Consider the following 15,552-nt stretch of genomic DNA (forward strand, 5'->3'; position numbering starts at 1 on the left):
TTGACATCTGGGTGAACTTTCTCTTTGAAATGACCTTAAGACAGATTTTTGGCAGTTTTTAAATAATCTCTTGATCAATGAGCCAATGAGTGGTTATGAAATGCACCATGACTGTTTAAATATTATTATCCTGGCTCGCTTGTGTCAGAAAATAGGGCGAGGTTTTACTATGTGTGGCATAAGAGCTATTTCAGTTCATCAGCACCTGGGTGAGAGTGTGAACTCGATTTGATCGTTTCATTAGCGAGAGCTACTTTTAGTTGACACGTCGTAGTGGCCTTTACCATGGCAACGAGCATCTCTCTTCCGTGGCGCAGAACGCTCAGTTGCCAAGGAGACAGAAGAGAGCTATTCATACCCTTGTTCTTCCGGAAGATGCACAAGCCAACCTGCTAAAGTCAAAGCAGCAAACGTAAAGATTAAAGAACTGTGCCAACTCATAAGATAAGTGAGTGAAAGCTGAAAGCCCTCATCAATGCATTGAAGAATACAGATACTAGTTTCACCATTTTACTAATAAATAGCACTCATTGCTGGGTAGATTAATTGCTAAATTAATTGCATTACTGATTACAAATTACACTATAAAATGGTATTTATTAATATCAACTATTTGATTATTAATTTTATGTAACATATTCCAAATACATATTTAATTACTTTTATTGACAACTTTTTAGAGTACTGTCTCCTTTATCCTGTAAATTCTAATGGGACTGTTTTGTAACACACACACACACACACACGCACGCACACACACACACACACACACACACACATATACATATATATATATATAAAGAAATAGGGTAAAAAATTATATATTAATTAACAATTAATAAATTATGAATGATTAATGCCATTGTGTGGGTATGTAATTATGTAATCCATAACTGCAATCTGATTTTGAGCATTTTGAAATGTAATATAATCCAACTACAAATAAATAAATGAAAGAATTAATAAATAAAAGTAAATCAATAAATGCTGCTAAATTTATAAATGTACTTAATTTTTGGTTACTAGCCAGCAATAATTATGTTATTAGTTATTACAGGATTCTATATGAATGCATTAGTGATTACTAATGCATCCATATACTAATGCATTCCAAACAATTTTTTCCTTGTTTGGAACAAGCAGACCCATTTTATTGTTCATATATATAACAAATCCTGTTTTCCAATTACTTTTTGCTCGATTGTTGAACTTCTGTCCTGTTTCTGAATGAGACACCCTTACCTTCGCGTGACTTACCTGCTGAAGCCGAATCCTTCCATCCCGTTCCTATGGAAACAGTGTTGGTTGCTTGGAGACAGTTCCCTCCTCCGTCGCGAGATCTCCGCGCGTGCTCAGATCGTTCTACAGACGCGAGAGGTTGCTGTCATGGCGGCCGCCACGCGTGTGCTCAGGAGAGGCATCAGCCCGTCTTTACTGGTGATTTTAGGAGCCACGGGAACGGGCAAATCCAAACTAGCTATCGAGATCGGGAAAAGGCTTAATGGGGAAATTATAAGCGGCGATTCCATGCAGGTGAGTCGAGCGATCCACTGGTTCATCTCTCAAACAGAGAAGAAAGTGAAAGGGCATTGAGATTAATAAATGACAGGTCATCTTAAAACAGCAGAGCTGAAATATTAGTTAGTGCTTTACATTGGAACAGCATGATTTGTCTGAAGCTTTGGTTTGGTGAGACATTAAATGCAGCATGTTTTATATCGTATTAAACTAGCATCGCGATTCCAAAGCATCTGGAGTCCAAAATATGATTAGTAATTAGATTTCCCTCCAAATATAGATAGGAGCAAACATTGTTTAAACTTGGAAAACGCATCTTACACGTTTGGGGTTTTTTTAGTTTTTTTTTTCGTGTCCACCTTTGGTCGAAATTTTTTGACAATGCCAAGATTAAAGTCGTGTCTACTGGTCTGTCACCAACACCAGGGTTATGTCAAGCAACGTGTAATAACTGACTTACATTTAAGTTGATTTGGTAATTTATCTTACATGCATTGGTAATCTAAAGGTGAGCATTCCTCAGTTTTCTGACAGGATCTGTTTTAACGGGTTTCCTTAAATGGATAGAAGTGATCATCTGCAGTAGTTTGCTACTTTTGGTTATGAATAGTTCTGACCAAAGCTGGAGATATTTTGAGCATGCGCATAACAGAGCATGTTGCATAACGGTATGAATGATGTCTTACAAAATAATTGAACCATCCAGTGCCAACTCTAGATCATGGTCTATATAATATTTGGAGAAAGCTGTCCGTTAGCATTGCTGTGAATCGCAGAGACATTTACTCAGTTGGTACAGATACCCAGAGAAGTACACGATTAGATGTCTGCCTTCTTTGCTTGTTGCATGGGCTTTTAGTTCTGCTGCCAGGTTGCGAACTCAAAAGCAGTGCATAGGCAAGATATCTTTTGCTATTTTATTTATATATTTTTAGAGTATTTTCAACGACTCTGGGCAGCTATTTAGGGTGTGCAAGGCCAAGGGCTGTCTGCTTGAATGAGGAAATCATGAAAAAAAAAAAAAAAACACACTTGCCACACTCACATTGAAATATTTCAATGACAGGAACTGCCCCATAAATATTGTGTCTTATGCTCAAGTAGCATTAAAGGGACACTAAGCAGGAATTACTCCCATCTAGTGGTGAAATTGTATTTTGCATTCAAACTAATTTTGCTCGCCAGCGCCTCGCTTTTTCAAATGCGTGTTGCATCTACGGTAGGCGATATGTACCAAAAAGCTTTGACAGGATGTCTTCTAATAGCACTTCGTCGAGTTTTCCTTCAGGTGAACAGGTGTGTTATTTCAAACAAACTGCAACATGACAACTAACAAACGAATGTTACAGTATGAATTACTGACTGTGGAAAACATGAAATATTGTAATTAGTAGTTATGTCTAATTTATTCGTTATATTTTCTGAATTATATGCATTGTTAGATATAAAAAAAAATATTATAATATAGACTGTAACACTGACTTACCTGTCGAGAAGAAAACTGGCCACTTCAGCGTCTCTTTTGAAATCTTTATCCAGCATTAGCTCTTTCCACCTAGAAAAAGCTTCCCCGACATTAACTCTTGTTTTCTGTAATCTACGGTCACGTTTCCTTTTACGTTCTATTTTTGACTGTTTTGGCGAATATGTTTTCTTCTCCTGTGGCGCGGCATATGTGTGGTCCATAATAAGAATGCAATCCAGACTTTTAAACTTGCCGGTGCAGTTTCAAGCGCCTCTCACTGCTCTGCACCTGCGTTTCTGGCTCTGACCGAAAACGCGCTGTGGAAACGCGTTGGCTTAGTACTTTTTGTCCCTCTCTGCTATTATAGTTTTGCAAGATGGCGGAACTACATGGAAGCCTCCGTCGACCTACCCGTCCCATGTATATAAAGATAATAAATTCTTAATTTACAAGGATTAGTTTAAACATTGGCATAGGTATTTGTACACCATTGAGGGCATATTTATGAATAAAAATATTGATTTTAGATAATAAAATACCTAAAAAGTTACTTATTGTCCCTTTAAAATAAATAAATAAAGAAAAAATTATTTTTTTTCTATATGACAGTATGAAAATTTTCCTTCAGCAATTAATTGCTAATGCTTTTATCATGGTATTATCACAGTATTGCTAATTCTTTTAAAAAAGTTGTCATAATACAGTATAACAGGTTTAACAGGTTTTTATAACAAAAATAACTGAACATTTAAATACAATAAAGCAATACAGAAAAATATATAAAGTTGAAAATTTTACACAGATTAAAGTGCAAAAGAACTATAAAGACCCGTAGGTATCACTTTACAATAAGACCTCTTTAGTTAACCATTAACATTCACAATGAGCAATAGCTACATTTTCTAAATAAGTTATTAATCTTTGTTAAAAAAAAACAAAAGTCTTTGTTCATGTTAGCTCATTAAATAACACATTTGCAGCTTTTTTTTTTTTTTTTTTTTAACAACGTGTTATTAAATATTGGAATACCTAAGATTTATGAATGTTCAGAATAATTTTTCTTTGGCAGTTTCACTAATGAATTAACTAATGTTAACTAATGAAGCCCTAATGTAAAGTTTGAACGAACAATAAAGAATCAGAATCAGAATCAGAATGAGCTTTATTGCCAGGTATGTTTACACATACGAGGAATTTGTTTTTCGTGACAGAAGCTCCACAGTACAACAGAATGACAGCGGTAGAACATAAAACACATAATAAAAGAATAAAAAATACAAATAAGTAGATAGTGAATGACAATATACAAATTGACAATTGTAGGCAGGTATATTACAAAATGCAGTTATGTATGTACATGTGTATTATGTGCAAAATTTAAGTGTATACTAAGTATGTGTGTTAGATAAATGATAAATCAAAACACTTTCAAAAAATATCTATGGCATGTTGTAGTCCAGATAAAAAAAAAAAAAAGTAAATAGCCTATTAAGTCTAAATATTTAAGTATTTGGTGCTGTGATGAACACCGTAGCGAATACACAAATCTGAATGGATATTTTAAATTATTTAAATATGTTTTAGAATGTAGTGCATCAGAGCGCACAGGTATCTTTCAAGCAGCATACAGCATGTTGTGCATTTTGACCAGTTGATGGGAATAGTATTCTTAAAATTAATTCCAAATTCGGAATAATTTGTAATATATAATTATTCACGGTATTTAGAAGTGCCCACAATAACAATACCGTGCATACTCATTAACGTGATGTATTGCTTTACCGAATACCGGCACATATCTTGGCTAAACCAGTGAATCTTTTTTATGATACACTTATTTCTAACAGGGCGAATGGGTTCTGTTTCTTTCCCACACTCTGTCCCCATCCTTTCTGGGAGTATGTAAGTTTAGTGAGTGGGAGTGAAATACATTGAAAAGGGTGGTTTGCTTTGTTAACAATAAATGCCTGTGTACAGCTATCCTCTGCAATTACAGTGTATTACTGTAGGGAGCTCCAAAAATTCACAGAAATGTACAAAACTACATGCAGTTGTTGTGAGCTATAGTGAAAGATAACAATCTACATTTGTAATATGTGGTTTGAATCAGATTTGAATACGACAGTGGCTTGTTAGTTCCTCAATGTGAGTAGAAGCCCATTGGTCACTGTCGATGACACTTTCAAATGTGCTGGACATTTGCACACTGTAGCTTTACTTTGTATGCAAACGCATTTTGGTTTAATCATACTTATCTATTTACCTCGAGTCCTGTAGTGCAAATATTGAGAATTGGAACGAAGCTTTACTCTGTCACAATAACAAATTTTGCTGGATGATAAATTGTCCAAGAAATTATTGAAATAACACAATTTTCGTTCTAAGACCAGTTTCAACTAATATAATGATAATGGCATAATAACGCAGGTACACCTTTTCAAAGATTAATAAACTTTTATTTTATTTGATGGCAGATTCAGAGCAAGAAATACCAACATGTTGACTTTGTGTGGCTTAAAATTAATACATTTTGTATGTTTGTATGTTATATTATTTTTATTTGCCAGTTAGGGATGCTCATTTTGACAGTTTAACCTTTAACCGGAAGTAAACATTTTGACCGATGAAGGGGCTGTTCACATATCGCGTGTTTTGGGTGCTCAAGTTTGTTATTTCAAATGCGTTATGCAGGCTCATGATGGAAGCGCCACTGTGCGACGCGCCGTGCCGCATCTAGTTAAAAACATCTTAGCTTTTCAGAATGACGCACCAGGTCATGTGAAAAGAACCAACTCGATCAGCTTCCTTCAGGGTGAAATTCCCCGTTGTTTTTGAAAAATGGGGTGCACCCAGACACTACAGAGTTTTTTTACATTTCTTCATAAATAAATCTTGTAGCAGAGTTACAGCTAGGGTTTTTCAGTGGTGGAAATCCATTACTGAAATTTCCTTGTTGTAACAGATATTGCGGCTGATGGATGCTTAGCAATGATAGACGCCTCAGGGGCGCAACTGCCCGAGCGCTTTGGAATGGAGGAGAAAATGACGCGCCTAGCGTTTTCTATGCTTTTTTTAGGCTCAACGTGTGAATGGCCCCTGTGTGTGTGTGTGTGTGTGTGTGTATGTGTGTGTGAACTCATGACACACGCAACCACACGCCTACAGACGTATTTAGCTGAGCAAGCCAAATTAAGTGAGCGAAATGTAGGGTACTATGTGGGACCATTTCGAGAGAAAGGGCAACGAAGTTACTTGCAAAATATGCTACGCAATATTAAAATAAAAAAGTAGTGCAAGTACAATGCAATATCACTTGAGACGCAGACATCCGCAAGCATGAAATGCGCTTCCCAAAGCTGGTCACTCTAGCGAGACGTTATCTTATCATTCCCGGGACATCTGTGCCATCGGAGAGACTAACCTCACATCATGACGTGTTAAATTATTATTTTTTATTTATAAAAATTGAAAAAATTATCAAGCATTTTTTTTTTCGTGCGATTAATTGATTTATCGACAATCGTGACTGGCCTATTAGTCAAGTTTATTTTTACTACCATATCTTCCAGCACTTTGCAGCTATGATCAGGTAAATTTGCTGAGGTGCATCCTCTACCAAATCTGTGTCAGTAATGGATGAAAAAGCTTTGGCTGTATGGACCCCTTTTGTGCCCTCAGGGCCCCTGGAAGCAAGGACTGGGAGCCCAGGGGGTGGGCTTAGTGAAGGTTTGGTACAACATTTGCATATACGCTTGTCTATTATTCTTGGTAGAAAGGGACTTTTCTGCTTTTGAGTTTGGGTCAGTTTAATTGTACATTAAAGCCTCATTCAGGATGTTGAAATTTAAACCGTACCCTAAGCTTAACTGGGTGTTTTTTGTGTATTTTATGGCTTGAAAGTGCGGCTCTGACTTACAAAGTTAAAATTATGATAATTTTCTCAGATAATTACATAATCTTTCTAAATGCAGCACATAGATTACATCATTGGCAAAGTATCCTTAAGACGATTGCTCTGTTATAGCTTCTCTTAAAAAATTTGACATGCATTTTTGTTTAAATATCTAGCCCTATTTGCTATTCAATGACTCCTTTATCAGCTGTGTTTACTTACTTGCTGTTGGTCAATCCCTAACCCTTAGTATTAAACTTCGGTTTGTGTCCTGCACATTTGGGCTAAAGGCATGAATGATACCTCAAATTGTGTGGCTTGTTGAAGAGAGATGGGCTTTGACTTATGACTTTTGCCTAGTTGGTGAAACATGCGAAATAAATTTACATTTCAAGGAGGGCCTTGAGCCATATCTAGAGACAAGAATATCATAGACATTTAGGTAGGGCTCCGAGATTTGGGAAAAATTTTCTGTCGCCATTTGTAGGGCTGCACAATTTGGCCAAACATTTTGTGGTTATATATCTATAATATGTAGGGATGTAACGATTCACTCAACTCAGGAGTCGAAGTTATTTATTTATATTTTACAAAATTAGATTTTAGACAGATTATAAAATTACAGATATAAATTAAATGTGTCCTTTTATATTTGCTTGGACAAAATGCTGCACATTTCTTTGTGAAATTGAAATATAACACTATATTAATATACTAATATAGCACTTGCATATTATTGCTGTTTTGCTGGTTTTGACTGCTTCTATTGTTCTCATTTGTAAGTCACTTTCCATAATAATACTTTTTATATAAATAAAAACATTTTAAAACAAGCCCCAAAATCAAATAAATAGCAAAAATAAAAGTATATATATTTTCATCTAAACAAAATAAGACTTTGTCAGTGCTCTTTCCATTTAAAATGTGGCAACCATTGAATTTTAATCATGATCGAACAAAGATGCCGCATACATGCAACAATGAGCAGTTTCAAACTAAATTAATTTGAAATTTGAAGCAAATACAGAATTCCCCTCAGACATACATTCATATAAACATATAAAAATAATAATTATTATTATAATTTTATTACAAAATCAAATATGAAACGTTTCAGAAATATGGTTGAATTTCACAGAGCGCTTTTAAAAATGGCTCTTTTACTGAGAACAGGCGCTATATAAGAGCTTCTCATTCCAAGATTGTTAAGATGGTTGGTGGATTCCAACTTGTTATAAACAACTCAAAAACCACATGCGGTGATAAATTATTGCGAACTGAGCCATTCTGAGATACTGAAAACACTGGATCATGAATGGATAAACAAACACAGTGCCTCACTTCACTAGAATATATGGAGCACATGTATTTATTTAGTAAAAATGTCAACCTTTGTGATTTGATAATTGCACTATACTTATTTTGAATGCTCTTGAATACTCTAACAACTCCCATGGCGACTTTGGTACAGGCAAGTGCCACAGATGTTCTTCATAGAAGATTTGAACCTTTAGTAGTCATTCCCTCATGCGTCCTCCTTGAGGATGTATTGCTCTATTAAGAGTGGCATGGCTGTCACCTGGTGCAGTTAATTGGGTTACACTAATAAAACTCCTCCCTTGTGCTGCACTGCAGTCCCATCCACTGTTCACACACTGTGCTGCAAGCTGGCTCCTCCAAAACCCCTCACTGGTGGTAACGCTCCACAAGAGATACAATGAAAGATTTGGATTGACCTAGCAGCAGTGTGTTTCGTGTATCTGTGGAGTATATTGAAAAGTATCGCATTTGTTCGTAGATAGTAAATGCATGTTTGTGCAAGAGTGAGTTGGGCTTTTTTTGTTGCACGCTATTGACGTGCTGAAATGGTGCCTACCCGCCTATTATGCTCAGTAGCTTTCAATGGACATTCAACTGCCATGCGGCTTACACAGGACACTATTTACATTTTGAATGGCAGTACTGTACAGAGGGTTAGAATGGGACTAATCCGTGAGAGCGACCGATTGTTTGTGTGGTCAGGTTGGGATTGAATATTTGAATAATAGTTTATTGAAGTCTGGTACCCAAATTCTTGCTGTTGGTGCGAGCAGTGTCATGTAAGGTCACAGAGGGATTGGCTCAATAGACCACGGGTTGACGAACTGCTCATGGGAACCCCGGCTGTGGTCAATAAGGCCGTAACTAGAGAAAAGAAAGAAGGGATTTTGGGTGCTTAGGGCATCCTGCTTTTCACACGAGGTCTTCAAGATCCCAACAGCCTTTTTAATAGGCCCATTCACAAGAATGAAGGACCAGGAGACCTAAACGCAAGCGGTTATTAATGGACTTTAGTAGGTGTTTGGGTTCACTGATGCGGAACCGATTCTTATTACAATTTGCTGGTGTCATCTTTTGATCAGTGTTAAAGGAATCCAAAGGGTTTATAGAAAAACGAGACCTGCACAAACCTGCACAAACACCCACGCTGCCGTGTTTGAGCTACAATGACTTGCTAAATTAGATTATTTTAAAAGTTGTTATTCATGGCATATGTTTACGTGCCATATGATCTAAAGGTAATCTAATTTACACAGATAAACAGTTAACCATATGAATTTGATATTGGTAATGTTGAAAATCGGATCAAATCAATTTTTCTTCTTTCTCAAGCTGACACTTTAAATCAGAGATTTAAATATCCAACTTATTTATATTAAAATGTGTTTTCAAAGTATCATTTCAGTGCTGATATAATAAATGTGGCGGAGCCTCTTAAGTGATTCAAAGAGAGCTAATCACTAAGATTTATAGACACAGCATCACATGTTTCTCAGGATCCTTTGCTCATCATAATGCCCATAATTTCTCATGGCTTGTAAACTGGAGTATACTGATGTTTAGAGGCACTGAGTTTTCAACAGACTCTGTGTAGGACCTTGAAAGTGAATTCACATAGTCAGTAACCATTTACCTGAACTTTATTTAACCTTGTGACACGATGTGAAGACTCTTTCAAAGACCGATTTGGACTCAAAGGATCTGCTGCCTCTTTTCCACGAACTTTCAGCACATGACAAATGACAGGCCTTGACTCATCTGTGCTCTCCTGTTGCACAGGATAGCCGTAATTCAAAGAGAATCATTTATCAACCTGATTTGAATACTCTGTTGGACGCAGGCCTTTAAAGCATTTGTCTAATTTCTGTTCCTTGTTCTAAACACTTTGATAAGGAGTTGCACCTGTTTGAGCACTTGTTTGCACTTACACCTCCCTGTGTGCTGGGTTAATGGATCAGACCTTAAAGCAGACAGAACCTGCATGGACAGCACTGGAAACCCACAGGGGCCATTCCATGTAAATATATATATATATATATATATATATATATATATATATATATATATATATATATATATATATATATATATATATATATATATATATATATATATTTCTTTCTTTCATTTTTTTACTTAAATGTAGTTTGTTGCCAACAATTTTATTGTTGTTTCTTTTACTATATTTTACTATTTAATTTTTTAACAATTTAGGCAAAATAAATTGTTGTTTTATAGCTGCCATTATAATTAGGGCTGTACGATTATGACAAAAATCATAATTGTCGATTATTCACTTGAAATTGTTATTGTGATTATTTATTACGATTGTCATAATTTACATTGAATGAAGTTCATATCATTGTTCGATGCAACTGCATGTCGTATATTTATATGAAAATAAACAAGCTTAAAACACTAACTGAAAAACCTTTAGTGCTTTTCTATAGTATTAAGCCTCAAATGTCAACTATATATCGGATTGGTTTCTTCTTTAATTTATAAAAAAGTAAAAATATGAATGGTATTTATAATGTTATACTAAAACTAAAATTTTAATAATGGGAAAAACCCTTAAGATAACATGTAGAAAGAAAGAAAAATAAACACATCTTAAGCACCCAGAATAATATACCGTATTTTTCGGACTATAAGTCGCACCTGAGTATAAGTCGCATTAGTCCAAAAATACATCATGATGAGGAAAAAAAAAATATTTATGTCGCACTGGACTATAAGTCGCATTTATTTAGACCCAAGAACCAAGAGAAAAAATTACCGTCTCCAGCCACGAGAGGGCGCTATTTGCTGCTTAGTGTAGGCTACAGGAGTAGTGAGCAGCATTGAGCGCCCTCTCTCGGCTGTAGACGGTAATTTTTTGTCTTGGTTCATGTCAAATTAATTTTGATAAGTCGCACCTGACTATAAGTAGATGGACCAGCCAAACTATGAAAAAAAGTGCGACTTATAGTCCGGAAAATACGGTAAGTTGACTTTGAACGATTAGGTAATTGTGGCATCCATAAAGCGCGATTAGACATTTGATAAATTGTGCAGCCCTAATTATAGGCTTTTTATTTCTTCTGTGGAACACACAGAACTAACTTTTGAAGAATGTTCATACAGTTCTTTTCCGTACAACATTCTTATTGACCAGGGGCCGGATTCACGAAAATCTTCTTAAGATCTTAAAAAAATTCCACAAAGTTGGTAAGAATGTTCTTAAGTGCAGTTCTTGAAAAAATCTTAAGTTCTCAAATATTTTCTTAAGAAAATCTTAATTTTTTTCTTAAGAAGAAAATAACAGCCGTTATCTGAATGAATACATGATGCACTTAAACTCAAACTTGTCTTTTTGCGCTTTTGGGGCCAGATTCACGAAAATCTTCTTAAGAAATAAATTGACATTTCTTAAGATAAATTCCACGAAGTTCGTAAGAATGTTCTTAAGTGCAGTTCTTGAAAAAATCTTAAGTTCTCAAATATTTTCTTAAGAACATCTTAATTTTTTTCTTAAGATGAAAATAGCAGCCGTTATCTGAATGAATACATGATGCACCTAAACTCACACTATTGTTTTTTTGCGCTTTCCTAATAATCATAATAAGCACGCACCATAGACTCAGCTTCACGTTTTTAATGTGGCCTGTTTTTGAACAGTCACAATAGCCTGTCTCAAGCTGCAGCTATACGTTTCATTCATTTTTGTGCTATGTTTTAACACTCTCATCTAAGTGAACGCTTCCGGTATGTAAGTCCATGCAGCAAATGCGTCCTGCGCATTCATATGCGCCTAGTACAGACAAAGATTATGTGTTTATAAGCTAAAATTAACTTAAAAAATACACTATTACGTTTTTTTTTTTTTTTTTTTATATAAAGACATGAGTATATAATGACAGAGTTGTCATATTTGGCAGAACTATTGCTGTAAACATCTGATTTATAACCTAATTGACAGATGCAGGTGACAGGGAAAAGGTTAATGTGGCCTTTTATGCTTTGAAGCTCAGGCGCTAAATGCTTTTGGAAGGACCCATTTCCACCTTTTGCCAAACACATCAGCAGCTAAATTCAATTTGAGCTGAATGAATGAAAATCCAATTGTGTCAGTCTGTCTGGCTGCCTAGGACTGGCGGCGCAGCACATGCCCGCTGTGACGTCTGCATTCATCCCGGTGTCTGAGAAACCTCAACAGAGCCAGAGATCTGCCTGATATCCAGTTAAACTCCCACACTGGTCTCTCGGTGCAGACTGAAGCGAGAAATAGAAGTGATGTCGCTCATTTATTCTCCATTGCTCATCTCCTCTGGCACCCTGTTCTTTCCTCCTAGAAAAGCTTTAAAAGAGGTGTTGAAGTGGGTTAGTTGTGGGTGGGGTGTTGAGTGTGGCGCGATTCAGAAAGCCTCCATAATGATGACTGCACAATAGCGCTAAAGTGAGGGGAAAGAGCGACATTGTGAATGATTTATTAGCTTGGCTTCACTGAGCCATTCCTGGAGGAGAGGAGGAATGGATGGAAAGACAGAGGAGAGTGGGGAAGCATGAATGACTGCATGATTGGGGCGTTAAAGATGTTTAGTGGGAGGTACAGTGTTGCAAAAAATCAGTTTCCAGTTTCCACCTCTGATACAGAAGCACTAGGCTTCTCATTAATTATCATTGCCATCAAGATGTCATACATTTGTGCAAATTAAAAGCTTTTTGTTGAGGAGCGGTATACTAATACTTGAACAATTTTTCACCTACAGACATCTTGGCAATTGAATCGCCATTGGCTAGTAAATGTTTTAATTTACTTGCCAAACTGATGAAGAATTCCGAGGGAACGTTGTTATTTAGACAGGAAAATAAAAAAACAAAGAATATTGTTTACATGTAGCGTGTTAATTCTCTTTCTCTGCGTGTGTGTGAGACAAAGCGTTGGTGAGCTGTGCATGTTCACACTAGTTTACGGTACATCAAATAGGTGCGCTGCGCATCCATTCAGACGAATGCTTGATGAACAGTGAAACTCTAAAGTAGGACTGAACCAGAATATTCGATTATTCGAATATTCATTTGGTGTGTTTGCATTCGATTTTAAATTTTGAGATTCTAATAATCTTTTTTTTTTTTTTTTTCTGGCATGTCTTGATTCGAACTTGAATATTGTTGTTGTTTTTTTACTCTCGGGCTGAACAGTTCTAAGGACTGTCAGGTATGGTTACAGTTATATTTCCATGTGAGCCTACCTGGTACGGCACAGAACAATTGATGATAAACCAGGTGAAACGTGGTGCTTCCCAGACATCATTTACTAATCTTGTACATTAGATGTTACAGCATAATACTGTATGAACAAATATGTAGATTTCTCATTCTTTGTGTTTATGTAGCTTGTATTTAACTGCTGTGCATAGTGAAAGTGAAAGTGACGTGACGTGACATACAGCCAAGTATGGTGACCTATACTCAGAATTCGTGCTCTGCATTTAACCCATCCAAAGTGCACACACACAGCAGTGAACACACACACACCCTGAACACAGCAGTGGGCAGCCATTTATGCTGCGGCGCCCGGGGAGCAGTTGGGGGTTCAGTGCCTAGCTCAAGGGAACCTCAGTCGTGGTATTGCCAGCCCGAGACTCAAACCCACAACCTTAGGGTTAGGAGTCAAACTCTAACCACTAAGCCACGACTTCCACTAACTGTTAGTAGCCCACTGTTAGCTGATTAGACCACTATCTTAGCTTATACTACACTTTCCCCACCAGCAAAAAAAAAAATTTTTCTAGCCAGTGCTAGCACTTTTGATGACCTACAGTACTCAGACAGTGTGTGATTCTGTATGAACAGTGGGGAGCAGTTGTTTCGCGCATGGTCTGAGGTTCTGTGTGGATCATAGCCGCGGCAGGCTGTAACAGCTCAACACTAAAGCCATTGTCTGGGGACTCGTCTAAGTGTTTGTGGTGTGGGTCACTGGATTCACTACAGCTTTTTTTGCTTGTTCACCCCCTTACCCTTGCTTTCTACCTTCCTTTGGGTCTCACATATACACACACGCTCCCATTCACTCACTCTCACACAAAGAAAAACTGACCCCACCCCATTGGGCTGTGTTCGATACACAGACTTGTGACCACTCTGTCGGCCGTCTCTTGCTCGGTTCATGTGTATGGTAAGCACTTGGATTATCACACCCTGCTGTAACTGTGACTACCTCATAAATGCTGTTATTTGTCTTTTTTACAATTGGAGAATGGAAAATGATGGATGTGATATAAGGATTCCACATTTGTTCACTTCCTAACACCCCCATCCCCCCCATGGACCAGTTGTCCTCATTAATAATGAGTTTCAATTAGACACTCTGGCTCTCTAGAACACACACACACATGCATAGGCAGCTGCATGGGATTAGATGCCTTCCATTAAAATCATGGAAGGGCATGAAACCAAACAGCAGGACTTCACCATTGCGACATTAACCAGACAAACCAGGGCGAACGCAACAGGAAGGCTAATCATTAAAAAAGAATCCCCAATGGTTTAATCAATTAAATCAAACATGTCTGTGAGATAGAGGTCAGGAAACTAGTTTAAATTTGACGCAAATAAATATGAAGCTGAGAGGAACATCAAAACTTAAATCTTTTAACAGATTTCCAGTTAATAGAATTGTTAACTCCTCATCTTTTTTTAAATCTGTTCATTTGTGAGAAACTTGAAGTCTATTTTCAACATTAACCTCAAAGCAAGGTTGTACCAATGTTTAAATATATATATATATATATATATATATATATATATATATATATATATATATATATATATATATATATATATATATTAGTGCTGTCAATCGATTAAAAAAAATTAACTAATTAATCACACAATTTTTTAAAATTAACCGCGATTAATCGCGATTAATCGCAATTAAAAGACTGAAACTTTTTGGATATGTAAATGTAAAATGTAAATAATTAATGTAAACTCAAGACAAAGAAACTATTTAAATTCAAAATATGATTGTTTATTGGAATTTTTGTTTAACTTGTAACACAGATTTTCTCATGTACACAAAATACCTGCAATAAAATATCAATATCCTCCAAATTAACTGTTGGCTTGAAAGCCATATTTATTACAGAAATAAAAACACAGGCATGTAAGTACCATTTGAATTTCAAAACAATCAATGCCAATAAAAAACAAAAATGATTTCCATGTTGAATTCTAAGTGGACTGCAAAAAAATTCCAAAGTATAGTCATTGCCAGTGCTTTAAGTGGGCCAGTACGCACCGTACTCAGTACCGTTATAGCTCTTAAGCGTACCGCCACCTCTCCGTGCGCCCAGAACGTGCTTGTAGCGTA

General features: G+C 36.4%; 1 pseudogene; it reads left to right on the forward strand.

Moving 5' to 3' along the window:
- The first annotated feature begins 1,370 nt into the window (after window positions 1-1,370).
- Window positions 1,371-15,552, forward strand: part of LOC113091465 (tRNA dimethylallyltransferase-like) — a 41,248-nt pseudogene continuing 27,066 nt past the window's right edge.

The sequence above is a fragment of the Carassius auratus genome, unplaced genomic scaffold (genome assembly GCF_003368295.1).
Source record: "Carassius auratus strain Wakin unplaced genomic scaffold, ASM336829v1 scaf_tig00214186, whole genome shotgun sequence".
NCBI classification, from domain to species: Eukaryota; Metazoa; Chordata; class Actinopteri; order Cypriniformes; family Cyprinidae; genus Carassius; species Carassius auratus.